Genomic DNA, 20,529 nt, shown 5'->3' with positions numbered 1-20,529 from the left:
CAATGAACCGTTTTAAATTGTCATACAAATATATATTATAAATCAAATATTTATAATTTCTTTGCAAATAATATGGTGTGGGTGGATTTCACCCCTAGAGCCTGTGTCTTAGAATAAGTGAGAGGTGAAGCCTCCATTAACCTACATATAATATCCCGTCCCCCATTGTGTTTAGCTGGTTAGTGGCCATGGAGGAGGAAAGGAGAGGTAGTGGGCCATCATTTACCACTGTGTATACACCCACATTTGTGATAGGGAAGAAATGCTCAGCATAGAAACTCACTGAAAACTGAGCATGTGCAGAGTTGCCAACACTGCTCTGGAAAATCCCTAGTTGAATTGGGGACATGGACAGAAGGTTTGATAAAGAGTAGCGGGATCAATCAGGTTTTTTGCAGAAAACAAATCTCATAGTGATTGAGTTTGAATAGCACATAATACAGCATTGATTGATATTTTTTTAGGATGTAGGTTTAGAGACACTAACACATTAAAACGCCAGTGATCATATTGACTAATGCTAATATATAAAAAAAAAAAATCCCTAAAGCCATCTGCACTTTATATTAGTACAGTTGCCAACACTATTGGATTTATGAAAAATGTTCACAAAAACAAAACATCTTAATCTTACACAGCATGGCTTCAGGAAAAAAGTGCCAGACATTTCCTTAGAGCGGACCTCCTGCTGAACCCCCATCCAGCAGATACAGCATTGTGCCGCTGAAAAACTCTCATGCCCAGCCACAGGTATGTCCCCCATGCCACCATGTTCTCTCTCACCTCATTGATAGGCTCGCCAGCTCTTCTGGGTTCAGCGGGCAGGCCTCTCAATGATGTGCCGATAAGCCTGCCTCTCCTCCTTTCCTTGAATGAAAGCTATGCCTCCTGGGATAAATGACGTGCGTATCCCGGGAGGCACAGCGGCAGTGTGCGCGTCGATCACCTAAAGCGAATGACATGCATGGGGAGGCAGGCCCGGAACAACGAAAAAAAAAAAAAAAAAAAACACAGCACGATACTTCTACAGGATGGAAGAACATGTGGAAGAGGATAAAGGTCCGCTTTAAAGTACAACTAAAGGCAAAACATTTTTTGTTTCAGATAGAGTAGAGATGGATTAGAACATCTGTCAGTTCTTATTGTTGTCTGTGCCCCAGTTAGGGAAATTCCCCCTCTCTATTTTTCCCGTTTACAATTGCATCACACCGTTCAACAAGCCAAAATGGTTTCACAATATGGCTGTTGATGTTTAGAGAAACACCAGAATCCTGTATTTCTTGTACAATTTTATTGTACAATTTTCCTTTAGCTTTACCAAAACCATATACTATGAGGTCACAACTAAATACTTTCAATTTGTTTGTAGTCGGGCTGACCCTTATACTACATAGTTGAACATAAATCTAAAGAATATTTAACAAGAAAATTGTATAATGTATGGCCAGCCTTAGTTTAGAAGTTCCCTTGAACTTTATTACCAATTTAACCACTTGACCACTGGGCACTTAAACACCCTTAATAACCAGACCAATTTTCAGCTTTCGGTGCTCTCACATTTTGAATGACAATTACTCAGTCATGCAACACTGGACCTATATGAAATTTTTGTCCTTTTTTTTCACACAAATGGAGCTTTCTTTTGGTGGTATTTAATCACCGCTGGGTTTTTTATTTTTGTGCTATAAAAGAAAAAATACAGAAAATTCTGTAAAAAAATGAATTTTTCTTTGTTTCTGTTATAAAATTTAGCAGATTAGTAATTTTTTCTTCATAAATTTTGGCCAAAATTTATACCACTACATATCTTTGGTAAAAATAAGTACAAATTGGTGGATATTATTTGGTCCTTGTGAAAGTTATAGAGTCCACAAGCTATGGCGCGAATATCTGAAAAATGATCACACCTGAAGTACTGACGGCCTATTTGAATTCTTGAGACCCTAACATGCCAGAAAAGTACAAATACCCCCCAAATGACCCCTTTTTGGAAAGAAGACATTCCAAGGTATTTAGTAAGAGGCATGATGAGTTTTTTGAAGTTGTCATTTTTTTCCCACAATTCTTTGCAAAATCAAGATTTTTTTTACTTTTTTTTTTTTTTCACAAAATTGTCATATCAGTTTATTTCTCACACAGCATATGCATACCACAAATTACACCCCCAAACACATTCTGCTATTACTCCCGAGTACGGCGATACCACATGTGTGAGACTTTTACACAGTGTGGCCACATACAGAGGCCCAACATGCATGGAGCACCATCAGGCGTTCTGGAGCACCCAGGACAATTCTGACATTTCTCTCCTACATGTAAAAATCATCATTTATTTGCTAGAAAATTACATAGAATCCCAAAACATTATATATGTTTTTTTTAGCAAACACCCTGGAGAATACAATGGTGGTCGTTGCAACTTTTTATCTCGCACGGTATTTGCGCAGCAATTTTTCGAATGCTTTTTTTGGGCAAAAAAACAGTTTTGTGCTTAAAAAAAAAAAAAACACAGTAAAGTTAGCCCAATTTTTGCATAATGTGAAAGATGAAGTTACACTGAGTAAATCGATACCTAACATGTCACTCTTCAAAATTGCACAGGCTCGTGGAATGACGCCAAACGTCGCTATTTAAAAATCCCCATAGGCGACGATTTAATTTTTTTTTACTGGTTATATGTTTTGAGTTACAGAGGAGGTCTAGGGCTAGAATTATTGCTCTCGCTCTAACGTTCGCAGCGATACCTCACATGTGTGGTTTGAGCACCGTTTTCATATGTGGGCGGGACTTACGTATGCGTTCGCTTCTGCATGCGAGCACATGGGGACAGGGGCGCTTTAAAAAAAAAAAAAAAAATGTATTGTTCATTTTACTTTATTTATTTTAGTTTGACATTTTTTTCCCCAAAAATAAATTTTTTGATCACTTTTATTCCTATTACAAGGAATGTAAACATCTCTTGTAATAGGAATATGGCATGACAGGTCCTCTTTACAGTGAGATATGGGGTCAATAAGACCCCACATCTCACCTCTAAGCTGGGAAGCCTGAAAAAAAAAAAAAAAAAAAAAAAGATTCTGGATTTGATCGTATTGGCGAGTCGGTAGAAGCACCGGAGGGCAGCGGGAGGGGGGTGTCTATGGCTGGGTATTGCAGGGTATCACCGACTATGGCTGGGTATCTCAGAGTATGGCGTTGCAGAGTATTGCGTTGCAGAGCATTGCAGGATATTGGAGGGTGTTGCAGAGCATTGCAGTGTTGCACGGTATTGGCGGGTGTTGCAGAGCATTGCAGAGTGTTGCAGGGTATTGGTGGGTGTTGCAGTGCATTGCAGAGTGTTTCAGGGTATTGGCGGGTGTTGCAGAGCATTGCAGAGTGTTGCAGGGTATTGGTGGGTGTTGCAGAGCATTGCAGAGTGTTGCAGAGCATTGGTGGGTGTTGCAGAGCATTGCAGAGTGTTGCAGAGCATTGCAGAGTGTTGGTGGGTGTTGCAGGGTATTGCAGAGTAATGCAGAGTAATGCAGAGTATTGCAGAGTAATGCAGAGTGTTGCAGAGTATTGCAGAGTGTTGCATGGTATTGCAGAGTAATGCAGAGTAATGCAGAGTAATGGCAGGGTATTGCAGAGTAATGCAGAGTAATGGCAGGGAATTGAGGGGTTAATTTTCGGTGAGCAGCGATGTGGGCACTGCAGATGCAGCCCACATCGCTGCTGACACCGATCTCTTCCCCCTCCGCTGTTCCGATCGGTACAGAGAGGGGAAGGGAGGAACCGGCGTCATAACATGACGCCGGTTTGTTTACAAGTGATCACTCCGTCATTTGACGGAGCGATCACGTGGTAAACGGCCGCTATGAGCGGCCGTGATCCGTGATGCGCCGGGTCCACAGGACCCGGCGGTCACGGATGCTCTCGAGTGCGCGCCCCAGGGGGCGCGCGAGAGCGGAATTCTGGGAGGACGTCATATGACGGCCTCCCAGAGATAAGAAACCGCCCTGTAGCCGTCATTTGGCTATAGGGCGGTTGTTAAGTGGTTAAAGTGTAACTAAAGGGAAAACATTTTTTTATTTTTGGATAGAGTGGAGAAGGATTAGAACACCTGTCAGGTTGTTTGTGGCCCTGTTTGGGAGAATCAGCCTCTCCATTGGTCCTGTTTACTAATAACATTGAAAGTGAAAATAAAATCCCAAATGTTGGGTTGTCCTCAGAAAAAGAAGAGAGCGAGTAAATCTTCCAATGGGGTCCCCAAGGAATTCCCTGAATTTGCAGGGATTTCCTCTCACTCCCTGTGTTGGCTATGGGACAAAAAGTATAGGGAAATCTGCCCAATGGGACACCGATAGCAAAAACGAAACTGACCGGGGTTATGACTCTCCCTTACTCTATCCTAAATTAGAAAAAAGTGGTTTTGCCTATAATTCTACTTTTCAGAGCTAGAGAATTTTTTTTTTTTTTATACAATAGAATTTTATTGGGCAAGTTCAGGAAATACAAGGGTGAATTCAGTATACAGAGCAACAATTAGCCAAGACAGTGCACGGAGTTATCAGTAAGAGATTTTAAGCTGGGTACACACTATTTGAACTGCACATCCCCACTCAAAAGACCTTAAATGAGCAGCACACCCCCCCCCCTTTTATTTTTGTAATGTGCAAGGAGGTCAGACCTGCGAGTATTGTCTGGATTAATAAGGTACAGACTTTTGTACTTTACAGTATAAGATAAATGTATGTGTTATTTTATTTCACAAAAGGGAGAAGACAGACACCCTATGGAAGAGAAAAAAACAAAACACGTAGTCTGTGGTTAAAGAAAAGTACAAATGTTTGGAAATCCACGTGAACATTAAAGCTTCAGAAAATATTAATCAATCACTCAAATACTTTTTTTTAAACTTCTTTATTTTTATAAAATTTTCAACCATTTACATAACAATAGAAATGTACATAGCACTCTAAAATCACCATCTCTATTGAGACTAAAGAAAGGGAAAAAAGGAGGAGAGAAAAAGAGAAGCGATGTACATCATTTAAATTATTGCACCTCAGCCCATTAAACCATCTCCCAACCTATCCCACTCCCCAATACAAACTGCTCGCACCGGACGCTCCAGCCAAGAAACACTTGACTGGTTGGGAGGGAAGAGGAGACAACAGGGACACGAGGGAAGGCGGGGGGGGGGGACCAGCGGGGAGGGGAAGCAGGAAATCCTGCAACCTCCCCCGCGCCCCCACCTGCATCACCCGGTGGATGGCCCCTCTCATTTAACCATGGGCTCCATAGCTCCCTAAATTTCCTTAAGTTACCCTGCTTTATATACACCACTCTCTCACACCAGATTGTGGAGTCCATGGCGCTGACCCATGATTGAAGTACCGAAGGGTTTCTAGCTTGCCAGTTCAGTGCTATCAGCCGCCTAGCCTGGTACAGGCACCTTAGTACAGCCGTTCTTACCAAGGGAGGGACTCTACCCTCCTCCAGAATCCCTAAGAGACAGGTCCTAGCTTCTGGCTCCAAGGTAACCTTAAAAGTCCTATTTATTCTCCGGACTATTTCTATCCAGTACCTGAACAACTTTGGGCATTTCCACACCATGTGGAGGAGATCCCCTGGTGCCTTACATCTAGGGCATTCATCTTTGGCTGACCTTCCTATCTTCCACATTTCATGGGGGGTATAGTACACTCTGTAGGTAAAAAACAAATGTGACTCTCTCTGCGAGGGAGATAATGATACCTGCCGCCCACGTTCTAGTATCCTCCCCCATTGCTCCTGGGTTATCGGCCCTATATCTCTAGCCCATCCCTCCCTACTCCTATCTGGTCCCTCTCCCCTCAAGAGCTTATCCCTAAGTTTATTATATAGTTTAAAGATCATCCCTTTCTTTTGCGTATGCTCAACCAGGTCCCGGAGCAGGGGAGTTTCGACCCTCTCTATAGTCAACGACCCAAACTGAGCCCCAATCCCATGCCTAATTTGTAGATATTTATAGAACTCCTTATTCGAAATGCAGAAATCTCGTCTAAGATCTTCAAAAGATTTCATGTGGTTCCCTTCATATAATTGATAATCACTCAAATACTTGGCATTGGGGCAACTGTATTAAACCACCAAGCCTGTAGTCAAGCATTGTGTTTTACTTTTTTTCACAGTATCAATTGTCATCTTTAATTGCTTTATACCAGGGGTAATGCACTAAAATCCACAAAAGTTTGACCAGTAAAATTTTCTTCCAGAAGGAGGTCCGTATCTCATTTATTCTGCGACTCAGGTCCTTCATATTACAATCCCTCTTTAAAATCTGTGTCCTTGTTCCCCCTTCACATCACTCTCCCCTCTTTACATCTGTGCCATCAGCCATCCCCTTCACATCAGCATCCCTCCTTACATCACAGTGGCCTGTCTTTATATCACAGCCCCCTTTATGTCACAGTGCTGCTCTTTACGTCACAAACCCCCATTTACAATACAGCCACTCTTAACATCGCAGTCCCTACCTTTGTATTGTAGCCCCCTTTAACATGACAGAGGCCCTTCAGATCATACACCCCTTTGCATCAAAGTCCTCCTTTCCATCACAGTCCTCTTTACAAAACAACCCCTATGTGCATTGCAGTCCCCTTTATATCACAGTCCCCCCAATAAATTACAGCTTTCTTTACATTACAGCACCCCCTTTACTTTGCCACACCCCCTTTAAATTAAAGCCCCATTATTTACAATGCAGCCCCCCACCCCCTTTTTACCTAACAAGCTACCCCTTTACATCACAGCCCCAACATAAATATACAGCCCTCTATAGAGTATATACAGTATAGCCCTCACCCTTCCTTTAGACAACAACACACCTCCTTTACACTGCACCCAGCCATACCTTACGCAGCAGGGCTGGGGCAGGAGGTGCTTCAGGAATGGGAGGACTTTTCCTGATGGCTAATGGGTAACTGGTTGCTGTGACCTTGCAGCCAATCAATGCTGCTTAACTTGAGGAGAGGACCCTCTGCCCTCTGTCTAGGCCACCTGAAATGGAAGAGGACAGTGTTGGCTTTGCAGAGGAGTTGGGGATGGGGTGGTGCTAGCCAGTCTGGATGGAGGGTGTAGGAAAGAGAGGAGACACAGGCAGCTGAATGGCGAGACTACAGCAATACGGACAGACCTGCCGCGTAGTCCTCTATTTAGCGATACCTGTTCTATACACATGCACACAGACATACAACATACTGTATATCAATAGTTAGCATCAGCTAAAATCAACTGCCTATTTAGACAACAAAATAATATCTTGGAACATGCTGCGACATCAGGTGGATATAAATTTAAAATTGTTACAATTATGCAGCTGCTCCAGCCCTGTCCTCTTCTCCCCAATTCTCCAGTCCGTGGGCAGGCTGTGGATGGTCTCTCGATTTCATCATGTATAATGAAAGGATATTAACCCTGCAATGTGTGTGACGGAGGCAGACATGTGAGCATTGTTGGAAGCACCTTACAGAAGAGACTTCTCAGGCTGAAGGGTCCCTTCTGGAGTTAGGAATAAGGCATTATGGCTTATCCATGCACACCTAGACTTCACAAGTGCAAAAAGAGGGGGGGGGGGTGAGGGCGGGGGTAGCAATGCAAGGGTATTCCTTTTTCTGTGCTTAAAGTTGGACTTTAAACTCTGTTCCTGTGCACACTGCCCATCATAACAGGAATGTTTCCCATACATATGAATTTCCTTATGGATTATAAACCCAGCATGGAGAGCGGGACCTTAGCTTGACAAACACCTTAAGGGGGTTGTAAAGGTTTGTTTTTTTATTTTCTAAATAGGTTCCTTTAAGCTAGTGCATTGTTGGTTCACTTACCTTTTCCTTTGATTTCCCTTCTAAATGTTTTTTTTCTGTCTGAATTTCTCACTTCCGGTTCCTCCTCAGAAAGCTGTTCAGGCTGACTAAACACCGCTCAGATGATGGTGTGAAGTTTACTGAGGAGAAACAGGAAGTGAAAAAATTCAGACAAAGAAAAAAAAAACATTTAGAAGGGAAATCAATGGAAAAGGTAAGTGAACCAACAATGCACTAGCTTAAAGGAACCTATTTAGAAAATAAAAAAACGAAGCTTTACAACCCCTTTAATGCAATCTTTTCTCTTATTATTGGACTGATAATAAGAAACTGCTTGGTAATTTACCTTCTCAGCAAGTGCAAAAGAATGAAATCATTTTTGGTGGACTGGCACTTTATCAAGAATAATAATAACTACAATAAATAGATCACATTGACATAAGCACTGAAAACAATGTTTACAGTTCTACAACAGAATTAAATATTCAATACCAGTGACTGCGAAAAATGTGTTTTTACATGTGTTTCTTCATAAACACGACACAATAAAGTGTCTTTTTTACTAACATAATTCATTTTGTCTGTTCTAGCTGGCTTGGATATATTTTGGCTTTGTCAGCAAGTACACATTTGATTAGGGTTCCCAAGATTCCTCTTATTATAATAATACAATGAGGAGACAGACACGATAAGACATGTTGTGCCACGAGGCTTAAGGACATTACATCTGGCCGGAGCATCTTGGTAAACAGCCACTGGGATAAACACAGATAGGAGAAATTAGAGCTGGCTGGAGTCTGTACGATAAACTCTAAATTAATCTGTGGATTTAAGGATTAGACTGAGTTGAGAGACGCTCGGGGGGGTTAAAGGTTATAAACGAGGAGCGTTTTGATGAAAGGAAACTCAATTTAGGTCTTAATTATGAGAGAGGACAAACAGTTCATACAAAGAAGACATTTCATTAGTGAAGGAGGAGGATGAGGAGAAGCATCAGAAAGGAGCACAGTGTGACATAGGACACATCTCTGCTATTAAAGAAAAGCAAAGCCTCAACTGCAATCAAATAAAAAAAAAAAAAAAATAGGCACATTCAAAACATAATCATCTAAAATATAAAAAAATCCATTTAAAAATAAAAAAGAAATAAAAGGAAGCAATGAAGGAAGACAGTGGATTTACAAGATATGATATTAGTAAAGAAGCATATTTTATTTTTTAACGGTCCAAAACACCACACGGTAGAACTATAAGCAAAACTTTTTTTTTTTTTTGATAAGGGTTTTTTCGTTTTTGCCAGCTGTGTCCCGTTGGGCAGATTTCCCTACACTTCCTGTCCCATAACCAAAATAAGACGTGTGAGGAAATCCTTGCAAATTAAGGGATTTCCTTGGGGACCCTCCAAGTCACTAGACCTACTGTCCCCATTGGAAGATTTCCCCTCTATTACTTTTCCGGGGACAACCCAAAATGCGGAATTTTCTTCTACTTTCACTTTCAATTATAATGGTAAACAGGACAAATAGAGAGGGGGAATCTCCCTAATGGGGGCACAGAGAGCAATAAAAACTGCAGGTGTTTTAAAGCCTCGCCACACTATCCAAACCTCAACAAAAATATATGTTTTATGTTTTTTTTTTAAAGATATGTTTATTGATTTTAAAGACAAACTTGCATACATAAAAAAAAAAAAAAAAAAAAAAAAAAACGTTGCTGCCCAACGCAGTGCACAGAAAAGGTCTATATACTCAAACAAGCAATAAACAGTAAACAATAATAATCAATTATAATCACACATGTCTCTTGTGGTTATTAAATATATAGTTACAAGGAATGGTACAGGTGACAGTTTTGAGTCAGGTAAATAGCAATTGAAATCAATAGGGTGGTTAACACGACCAAAAAAATAATATAGCTATCATATTTACACTGGGGTGAGGGTCAGAGGGCTAGCTAGCCACCTGGCCCAAATTTTATGAAATGTTTTCGTTCTTTTCCGAGTCATGGGGCCGGTTCACACTATTGCTATGCGAGAACCCTGCGAATCAACTGCGGGTTCCCGCATCACACCCAACACACATGGCAATGCACACTGCCATATGCAAACTGCTGGGGAGTGTCATTATATGTTAACGACACCCCCATTTCAGCTTGCATATCACATATCAATGTGAACAGCAGTGCTCTGCGAATTACATGCAATGTCTGCCATCGCAATAGTGTGAACTGGCCCTAAAATGTGGGTTTATACAAATGGCAAAGAATCGTTGATTAATTTCAACCAAAGGGGTCTCGCTGGGGACTGCGATTCCTTCCATGATAATAAAATGGACTTCTTGCATAAAAATATAGAATGCAGAGTAGTTTCTTAGCATGAGAAGGGATAGGCAGGTCACCAAAAATGCCCGGGAGGCAGTGCTTTGGATTCATAAAGTTTGTCAGACGTAGTGCAGAGGAGGAACCTATACCTATCCAGAAGCCCTGAATCACTGGGCAGGTTCAGTAGTGTAAGAAATCAGCAGTTTGGTCACATCTTCTAAAACATTCAGCGGAGGGGGGACAATCCCTTTTTAATAATCTTTATTTTATATATGTTAAAAATCAAAAGAGAAAGGAGGAAAAAAAGATATAAAAGAAAGAAAAAATGTGGGGTGGCCCATAATTCTCTAGTACAACAAAGTAAAATAAAGAAAAGTAGATTCCTGTATACACAATAAACAAATGTTGGAAATTAAAAAAACAAAAAACCTTCCATATGCCGTAGGAGACTACTAAAGTGGTTGTAAACCCACTTTATAATTTTCAGGCACCTAATGCAAGGTCTACACCTTATGTGCTTTATTAAGAAAATGTTGTTGTGTACTATTATTCAAGAGCGCCACTCACATGACCCATTTCTCATTTTCCATGATACCATGTGTTCCCACCTATGCGAATTAGATGCGGGTTTCCCCGGATCCAATTCACATCGCAGGAGAATGTGACTGGCTCATTATAGAGCCGGTTCACATATCTCTGCTGCGGCGTGCACTGCACAAAAATGCTGTGCGTCTTTGGCTCCATTTCAGGGCTGAATTCAGGCATAGAATAGGTCCTGATTCGTCCCTGAAACTGAGAACAGGGACGCACAGCGCTCCTGTGCGATCCGCAGCAGGTTATAGTGTGAACCCAGCCTTAACCTGTTTCATCCAGTGTTCTCTAGTGGGCACTTGTTGTTTTTTCCAGTAGACCAGAATTAGTCCTTTAGCTGCATCTAACAGGTGTGGGACTATATTCTTTATGCCCTGATGGAACTTTGAGTGTCATGAAAGAGGCACTGCACAGGGTCATCCTGAATCGCGTCCATAGTGAGCTCTGCCGAGAATGGCCTGATTTTACGGCACTCTTTTATATATTTTTTATTTTGAAGTTTAAAGCGGGAGTCCGCCGGGAGTGCGCGTTTTTTTTTAAAAGCCAGCAGCTACAAATACTGCAGCTGCTGACTTTTAAAATAATGACACTTACCTGTCCAGCGCGCCTGCGATGTCGGCACCCGAAGCCGATCTCTCGATCGTCTCTCGGGTGCTGCCACCGCCATCTTGGGTATGGGAATCAGGAAGTGGAGCCTTTCGGCTTCATTTCTCGGTTCCCTGCTGCGCATGCGCGAGTCGCGCTGCGCAATGAGGATGGACCCGCTGCCTCTGGGATCGGTGTGTTTCCCAGCAGGCAGCGGGGGACTTTCGGAAAGGGGCGTAATCTACGCCCCTTTCCGCAGAGAGCTATCCAGGAAGTGGGTGCAGATACCTGTACTGTACAGGTACCTGCACCCCCCTCCCCCCTGAAAGGTGCCAATTGTGGCGCCAGAGGGGGGGGAGGATTCCAATGAGCGGAAGGTCCACTTTAGGGTGGACCTCCGCTTTAATGCAATACATTTCATACATAGTTATACAAATATCAATCTTTTAAGATGTATATAACTTAAACTGCTATATTTATCATTCCATTTATCTATAACTTAACATAACCCTCGCCCTCCCTAACCCAAAAAAAAAAAAAACCCTCCATCTCCCCCTCTCTCACTCCACACCTTCTCAGTCCTCATTACCCTCTAGCATTAAACAGTATCTCTCCATTTTCATAAATGTAAACCATTGCTGCCATGTCTTCTGATATTTTCCCTTAGTTTCCTCCATCGTGTGTATTGACTCTTCCATTAATCTTATCCGCTCAATCCTCCTAACCCATTCCTTTACTGTTGGAACTTGTTGGGTTTTCCAATGGCATGGGATCAAAGCTTTGGCTGCATTCAGCATGTATGGGGTTAGTGTTCGTTTATATTGTGCAACCCCCTGCTCTGTATCGTAACAGACATGTCCATGGGAGTTTTTCGATCCTTTCCCCTGTTATCACAAATATTATTTCTATTATTTTATCCCAATAAATAGTTATTTTAGGGCAGTCCCACCAAAGATGTTTGAAAGTCCCCAGTGCCGTGCAACCCCACCAGCAGTTGGACGGGCCATCTCCTCAGATTTTCTGTACCCTTTGGGGGGGTCATATACCACCTTGCTAATACCTTGTAGGACATTTCTATCGTTTGTACGTCTTTTGGTAATAAATATGTCATTTTGATTATTTTGTCCCTGTGCTCGTCGTTTCTTATTGGGCCTAACTCCCTTTCCCATTTCTCAAGGTAGACCGGGTACCCATAATCCACCACCCGTCTTAGTATTTTATATATTTTGGATATCCTTCTCTCTAAACTCTGCGGTGATCTTAGCAATTTCTCTAAAGGTCTGAGCTGTGTTATGCCTTGTAATGGCTGTGGTAAACCTTGTGTAAAATGTAAGATTTGCGTGCGTCTCCATTTATCTAGTGGTTTGTGCCCCCATTCCTGTGAAATCTCCCTATAAGTGCATATGCTATTCCCCTTCATCACATCTTGCAGTATTATTTCCTCTCTCTTTTCCCACCTGCTAAAATATAAGCGCTCATCCTTCCCGGGTGGAAAATAACTTGTGTCTAAAAGAGACATTAGTGGAGAATTGTAACTCCACATATGTCTCTTATTTATTTTATCCCAAATTTTGAATGCGTTTATTGTTAAAGTGCTCGTGCTTACTCCTAAGTCTCGAAACTGAGGTGGTATCCATATCATCTTACCTGTGTCTGTCCTACTCAATGTAATTTCTAACTCCACCCAGCTCTTCTCTTTCTTATTGTGGAGCCAGTCAGCTAATCTAGAGATTGCTATTGCGTCATAATATTTTTTAAATTCTGGCAGTGCTACTCCTCCCCTATCTTTATCTTTCACCAAAGTGCTATAGGCAATACGTGTACTTTTGCGCCCCCAGATAAACTTCACTACCACAGATTTTAATTTACTGAAATAACTCTGGGGGAGGGGTACTGGTACCATCTGAAATGTATAGATTGCCATTGGCAATATAAACATTTTGATTGCATTTATCTTGCCCAACCATGTAAGTGTTTTGTATTGTATACTGTTCAGCTGGTCTTTGATTTTATTGAGAAGGGGCATGTAGTTAGCTTCGTACAGATTGATCGTTTGAGCTGTCAATTTTATGCCCAAATAACTCAACTCTCTTTTACACCACTTAAACAGCAGATGGGCTGCAATGGCTCTCTGTTCTACTTCTGTTAAATTCAGATTCAAGATCTCTGACTTAGACTTATTTATTTTAAAATTCGATAAATCGCCCATACTGCTCTAATTCCTTGAGGAATGTCGGGATAGTTGTTCTTGGGCGGGTTATGTAAAGTAACACATCATCTGCGTATGCAGACGCTTTGTATTCTCTCTCCCACCCGAATGCCCTGAATGTCCTGATTCCTCCGAATTGCCACCAGGAGGGGCTCCAAAGTAATTACAAACAGGAGTGGTGAGAGTGGGCATCCCTGCCTCGTCCCGTTGAACAATTCCAGGGGGCGAGATAGGGAGCCATTAACTCTAATTCTTGACGTCGGGTGAGTATATAGCGACCTGATCCATCCCATCATCTGCTCCCCTAACCCCAGGTGCTTCAATGTCTCATACATAAACTCCCAATCCACTCTATCAAAAGCCTTTTTGGCATCTACCGACATAAGTACTGTCGGGATACCCGTCCTGGTGGCTTCCTGGATCAAGAAAATAGACTTCAGGGCATTATCTCTCCCCTCCCGTCCTTGGACAAACCCGACCTGATCTATGTGTAGCCATTTCAGTAGATCTGTCTGCTAATACTTTTGCAAAGATCTTTATGTCAGTGTTTAGTAACGAGATTGGGCGATAGCTCTCCTGAGATGCTGGATCCTTACCCTCTTTCAATAATAAGGTAATATGGGCGAGAAGAGCCTCCTCACGGAAGCTCTCCCCGACTCCCACTGCGTTAAAATATTCACAGAGCTTAGGGGCCAGGTACTCCTGGAACTTTTTATAGTACAAAATAGAGTATCCGTTGGGACCCGGACTTCCCCCCAGGGCTATACTCTTGATCAGTGGTCCCCAACCTTTTTGGCACCGGGGACTGGCGTAGCACCAGGGGGATGTATGCGGCTTTTCGGGGCGATGGCTGGTGTTGGCGCTTCAATCATCCCGGCACCATCACTGATATGATGTTAGGATGATTGAAGCGCATTATTTCTATTATTACATTGTAATATATAACAAAATAGTTCAACTCACCATAACGCAGAATGTGCCAGAGTGTCACTTGCCACGTCGCCTGTCACCAGATGCAGATTGTCACTTTCCACGTCGCCTGCCTTCAGATGCAGCTTGTCACTTGCCACGTCGCTTGTCACCAGAAGCATTTTGTCCCTTGCCACGTCGCCTGCCACCAGATGCTATTTTGTCCCTTGCCATGTCACCTGCCACCAGATGCAATTTGTCCCTTGCCACATCACCTACCATTAGATGAGGATTGTCACTTCCCACGTCACCTGCCACCAGATGCGGATTGTCACTTGCCACGTCACCTGCCACCAGATGCAATTTGTCCCTTGCCACGTCACCTGCCACCAGATGCAATTTGTCCCTTGCCACGTCACCTGCCACCAGATGCAATTTGTCCCTTGCCACGTCACCTGCCACCAGATGCAATTTGTCCCTTGCCACGTCACCTACCACCAGATCGGATTGTCACTTGCCACGTCCCCTGCCATCAGATGCAGCTTGTCATTTGCCACGTCGCCTGCCACCAAATGTGGATTGTCACCTGCCACCACATGACGGTTGTCACTGCAGTGGTGGCAGCACAGGTGTGCACATTAGTTCAGAGGCAAGCCTGGACTAGTGGGTAGTAAGGAAGAACAGCGGTAATGGGGGGCGCGGTATTGAGAGATGATCGATGATAGTGTATCAGTGTTCTGCCGCGCTGTGTCGGCAGAGGAGCAGTAAAGTGGGCGGGCAGTGAGAGATGATCTCATCTCTGTTCCCCCGCCTCACCTCCAGCATTATAGCATCCCCCCTGTGAGCGCAGTAGAGCGGCAATGCAGGCGGGAGGTTGGAGATGATCTCTCTGCTCACTCGCCTCCGTATAGCGGCCCCGCTGTGAGCACGGAACAGTGGTGATGCGGGCAGGCGGTGAGAGATTATGTCATCTCTCTGCCTGCCCCGCCGCCGCTCATGAGAGACAGTGAAGCCTTTGCGGCCCGGCTGCAAGCAGGCCACGGCCCGGCAGTGGGCCGCGGCCCGGGGGTTGATGACCCCTGCTCTTGATTACTCTTGTAACTTCTTCTATTGATATGGGGGCCTCCAGTGCCTCCATCTCCTCCTTTTCCCCCCTAGGGAAGTCCAGGTTCCGGATGTACCTCCCTATTTCTTTCTTTTTTACTCTATCTCCACCTCTGGGGTTTATGTTATAGAGGGTGCTATAATAAGCGTGAAAATTTTCTGCGATTTCTGGAGTGGCAAATCGCATCTCCCCCCTCTATCCTTTATCATCGGGATGTAAGTCCTGCTTTTATGTTCCTTCACTCTTCTTGCCATCCATTTGCCTGGCTTATTTCCCCACTGATATTTGTTTATTTTATGAAATGCTGACTTCATTTCTTGTTCTAAGCATTCCCCTAGCTCTCTTTTTTTTTTCTATCAACTCCTGTCTTTCCCGGAGCCCCTTAGGTCTAGTTTTTTGCTCTAATTCCTGAATCTCCCTGTAAAGCTGGGCCTTCTTTTCCCCCCTCTCCTTCTTTTTCCCAGCTCCGATCCCAATCAGGGTCCCCCTTATGACTGCTTTGTGTGTTTCCCAGAGTATACAGTGCCTTGCGAAAGTATTCGGCCCCCTTGAACTTTTCAACCTTTTGCCACATTTCAGGCTTCAAACATAAAGATATAAAATTTTATTTTTTTGTGAAGAATCACCAACAAGTGGTACACAATTGTGAAGTGGAACGAAATCTATTGGATATTTTAAACTTTTTTAGCAAATAAAAAACTGAAAAGTGGTGCGTGCAAAATTATTCGGCCCCTTTACTTTTAGTGCAGCAAACTCACTCCAGAAGTTCAGCGAGGATCTCTGAATGATCCAATGTTGTCCTAAATGACTGATGGTGATAAATAGAATCCACCTGTGTGTAATCAAGTCTCTGTATAAATGCACCTGCTCTGTGATAGTCTCAGGGTTCTGTTGAAAGTGCAGAGAGCATCATGAAGACCAAGGAACACACCAGGCAGGTCTGTAATACTGTTGTGGAGAAGTTTAAAGCCGGATTTGGATACAAAAAGATTTCCCAAGCTTTAAACATCCCAAGGAGCACTGTGCAAGCGATCATTTTGAAATGGAAGGAGTATCAGACCACTGCAAATCTACCAAGACCTGGCCGTCCCTCTAAACTTTCAGCTCAGACAAGGAGAAGACTGATCAGAGATGCAGCCAAGGGGCCCATGATCACTCTGGATGAACTGCAGAGAACTACAGCTGAGGTAGGAGAGTCTGTCCATAGGTCAACAATCAGTCGTACACTGCACAAATCTGCCCTTTATGGAAGCGTGGCAAGAAGAAAGCCATTTCTCAAAGATATCCATAAAAAGTCTCGTCTAAAGTTTGCCACAAGCCACCTGGGAGACACACCAAACATGTGGAAGAAGGTGCTCTGGTCAGATTAAACCAAAATCAAACTTTTTGCCCACAATGCAAAACGATATGTTTGGCGTAAAAGCAACACAGCTCATCACCCTCAACACACCATCCCCACTGTCAAACATGGTGGTGGCAGCATCATGGTTTGGGCCTGCTTTTCTTCAGCAGGGACAGGGAAGATGGTTAAAATTGGGGGGAAGATGGATGCAGCCAAATACAGGACTGGATGAAAACCTGTTGGAGTCTGCAAAAGAACTGAAACTGGGACGGAGATTTATCTTCCAACAAGACAATGATCCCAAACATACAGCAAAATCTACAAAGGAATGGTTCACAAATAAACGTATTCAGGTGTTAGAATGGCCAAGTCAAAGTCCAGACCTGAATCCAATCGAGAATCTGTGGAAAGAGCTGAAAACTGCTGTTCACAAACGCTCTCCATCCAACCTCACTGAACTCGAGCTGTTTTGCAAGGAAGAATGGGCAAGAATTTCAGTCTCTCGATGTGCAAAACTGATAGAGACATACCCCAAGCGACTTGCAGCTGTAATCGCAGCAAAAGGTGACTCTACAAAGTATTAACGCAAGGGGGCCAAATAATTTTGCACGCCCCACTTTTCATTTTTTTATTAGTTAAAAAAGTTTAAAAAATCCAATAGATTTCGTTTCGCTTCACAATTGTGTCCCACTTGTTGGTGATTCTTCACAAAAAATAAAAATTTTATATCTTTATGTTTGAAGCCTGAAATGTGGCAAAAGGTTGAAAAGTTCAAGGGGGCCGAATACTTTTGCAAGGCACTGTACCTCTGGGAGTTTCTGGCCTATCATTTAAATCAAAAAAGGTCTTCAGCTCCCGCTCTATCTTACTGCCCACTTCCTGATCTTGGATGAGCGAGTCATTCAACTTCCACGTTCTCCCAATCTCCTTATCTCTTTGCACCTCTAACTGTATTTCCACTGGGGCATGATCTGACAGGGTTATGGGCTTAATTTCTGCCTTTTTGAGGTTTGTCACTAATTGATGCTCTATTAATACGTAGTCCAATCTGGCAAAAGAGTCATGGGTAGCAGAGAAATGGGTGTAATCCCGTTCTTTTAAATGACTTATCCTCCATGCGTCTTGTAACTGCCAGTTGGACAGTGCTCTTTTGACTGCTCTTTGTCTCTGATCAGACACCCGGGTCCCCCCCCCCCCCCGAAGTGTCTAATCCGGAGTCAAAAGACCAGTTCAAATCTCCTGCGACAATCAATTTACCCGCCTTGAAATCCTCTAATCTTTTTAAGACTTTCTTAAGAAACTTATACGGTTTCCTATTTGGTGCATATACATTTACTATCATGCACTTTATGTCAAACAATTTGCCTTTTATAAACAAGTACCTTCCCTCTGGGTCAGCCAGGCGTTCCTCTACTTCAAACCTAGATGTCTTATTAAAGCCAATTGCCACTCCTCTAGAGTGTGCTGATGGCGTATCCCCATAAAACCACATTGGAAAATGGGATGAGGTTAGTTTACTCCCTGACGCATGGGTGATATATGTCTCCTGTAGACATACTACGTTCGCTCCCCAAGTTTGGAGTTCATTACTAATTTTGTGTCTTTTTTCCTTTGTATTTAAGCCCCGAACATTGTACGTGATCACATTAATCGCAACCATGTATCTTTATACACAAAGTTCCCTGGTCCGTATGTACTGACCCAGAGGACTCCTAACCATAAAATATATAGTGAGTGAGAGAAGGAGAGAGGGAAAAAAAAAAAAAGGAGAAACCCCCCCCCCCCCCCCACATCCCCTCTCCGCAACAACTCTTGGCACTCTTACCAAATATGGATATAGGATCCCTGTAGCAAGCAACCCTATCTGATGCTGAGGGGTATGCAATAGCCAAAATCTTCGGGACCCTGTAGCATCTAGACAGGAACTTATAGTTTATTTTATCTTAGTACATAACAAAGCTGTATGTGCCAATCATAGCGTATTCTGTTTGTGTAGCTCTGTAAAATGGCGGTCCAACTGTTTCCCACTGCCAAAAAAATGTAAGGCCTATGAATAACGTATATATTTATTCTGGCTCTACCATGTACGGGAAGATCAGAATGGAACTGCTGCAAGCACCGAATAAGGGTCAATCTATACCCCTACAAAGAATAAAATTAAGTGGGGGTTGGTGCTCCGCTGTTCACAGCAAAAAGGAAAAAAGTGCTGCTAAAAGTAGCAGTACACATGTAAATCAATAGAAATATATAATGCAAACAATAACCACAATAGTTGATAAAGTGACTAAATATCAAAGTGCATAATAAATGCTAACACCGTAATGATTCTTCTATATGTGCAGAAAATATAAATGAACTGTGCAAGATTGCAAAATCAAATGTTCAAAATCAGCAACAAAACTTCCTGTGCAAAGTGAAAATGAATGATTTAAATTAACTTGATTTAAATCATAATTTTTAAAGAGCAACTGTCATCTGTTCCACAGTGGATCCTCCTCTGAACCGCTGTTGACTCACCGACAGTCCCATTCAATTTAATGGGATGGCTGGTGATGCAGCAGTGACACAACAATGTGAGGGACATGGCAGGTGCTCTTTAAATGTAAGGACGTATTCTTGCTGGTAGTTAGAATCTTTATTTGTAAACAAAATGAAGGATTCCTATTTAGGCTCGGTTCACACAGGACGCGGCACGACTTGCAGCGCCGCGACCTGCCGCGACCTCAGCGGCGACTTGCAAAATGACTTCTGTATAGAAGTCAATGCAAGTCGCCCGAGGTCGCCGCAAAAGTAGTACAGGAACCTTTTTTCTAAGTCGGAGCGACTCGAGACGCTCCTACAAGAACGGTTCCGTAGTACAGAACGGGGGCGACTTGTCAGGTCGCGGCGCGGCAAGTCGTGCCGCGTCTGGTGTGAACCGAGCCTTAGAATAATAAGTTGACAGGTTAGTAGAACAGCAGCATCAGAACTGAAAAAATCATACAGTTTGTATTGTACGATTTGAAAAACAATGGGATAAAGGAATATTCCTGAACTTTGTTTTATCTCATGGTTACTGTGAAATTGTGTGAATGCATCAATGCAATGCATGTTATCTCAGCTTGAATAGCTTGGGTTCATTGAATGTGTATATGTTTTGTAAAAAATAAGCTGCTGTATACCTTTTTCACAGCGCTGCTTGGCACTCACTTGACCGGCCACCTCTCTCCTCCTCTTCTCTCTTCTCGGCCAGTCACATGAGCGCAGAGGGGCGCTATAAAATAAGGTATATAGCGGCTTATTTTTTAGAAAACACACACACTGGGGCACATCATTTACTTTAACAGACAAGATTGTAGCAAGAAGACACTGTGGCTTAACAACCACTTTAATAGAGAGAGCTCCTTGTTTATTATTGTGTTCCAAAGTTTTAAAGTGTGGGTAGGGAGGCAGGAAACCCAGCCCACCAGTGTCCCTTCTAGTTTCACCAAGGCCTTTTGAATAGTGTGATCCTCCAACCAAGGATACCCCCCCCCCCCCCCTCAAAAAAAAAATGGATATCTTGGTCCCTTAAAGCAGATTAAATGGCACAGTACTTGTGCTATGTAATCTGTCCCCCTCTAAAAAGTAAAAAAAAAACAAAAAAAACCTGCCTGAACCTGAC

At 42.9% G+C, this 20,529-nt stretch overlaps 1 protein-coding gene across 4 annotated transcripts in view; it reads right to left on the bottom strand.

Annotated features, from left to right (window-relative positions):
• LOC143935591 (signal transducer and activator of transcription 5B) overlaps nucleotides 1–20,529 on the bottom strand; it is a 413,177-nt gene that overhangs the window by 188,537 nt on the left and 204,111 nt on the right. For 2 of the 4 annotated variants that reach the window (XM_077459573.1, XM_077459575.1), the window contains one exon: nucleotides 7,848–7,966. The exons of the other annotated variants lie outside the window; for them this stretch is intronic. The gene's annotated coding sequence lies outside the window, so the exon portion shown is untranslated. The remainder of the gene's footprint in view (nucleotides 1–7,847; nucleotides 7,967–20,529) is intronic. 4 annotated transcript variants of the gene reach the window in all.

This window comes from Lithobates pipiens, unplaced genomic scaffold, assembly GCF_037356315.1.
Source record: "Lithobates pipiens isolate NorthernLeopardFrog02 unplaced genomic scaffold, aLitPip1_a1.2 Scaffold_28, whole genome shotgun sequence".
In the NCBI taxonomy this organism is placed as follows: Eukaryota; Metazoa; Chordata; class Amphibia; order Anura; family Ranidae; genus Lithobates; species Lithobates pipiens.
This window is presented reverse-complemented; position numbering and strand designations above follow the sequence as displayed.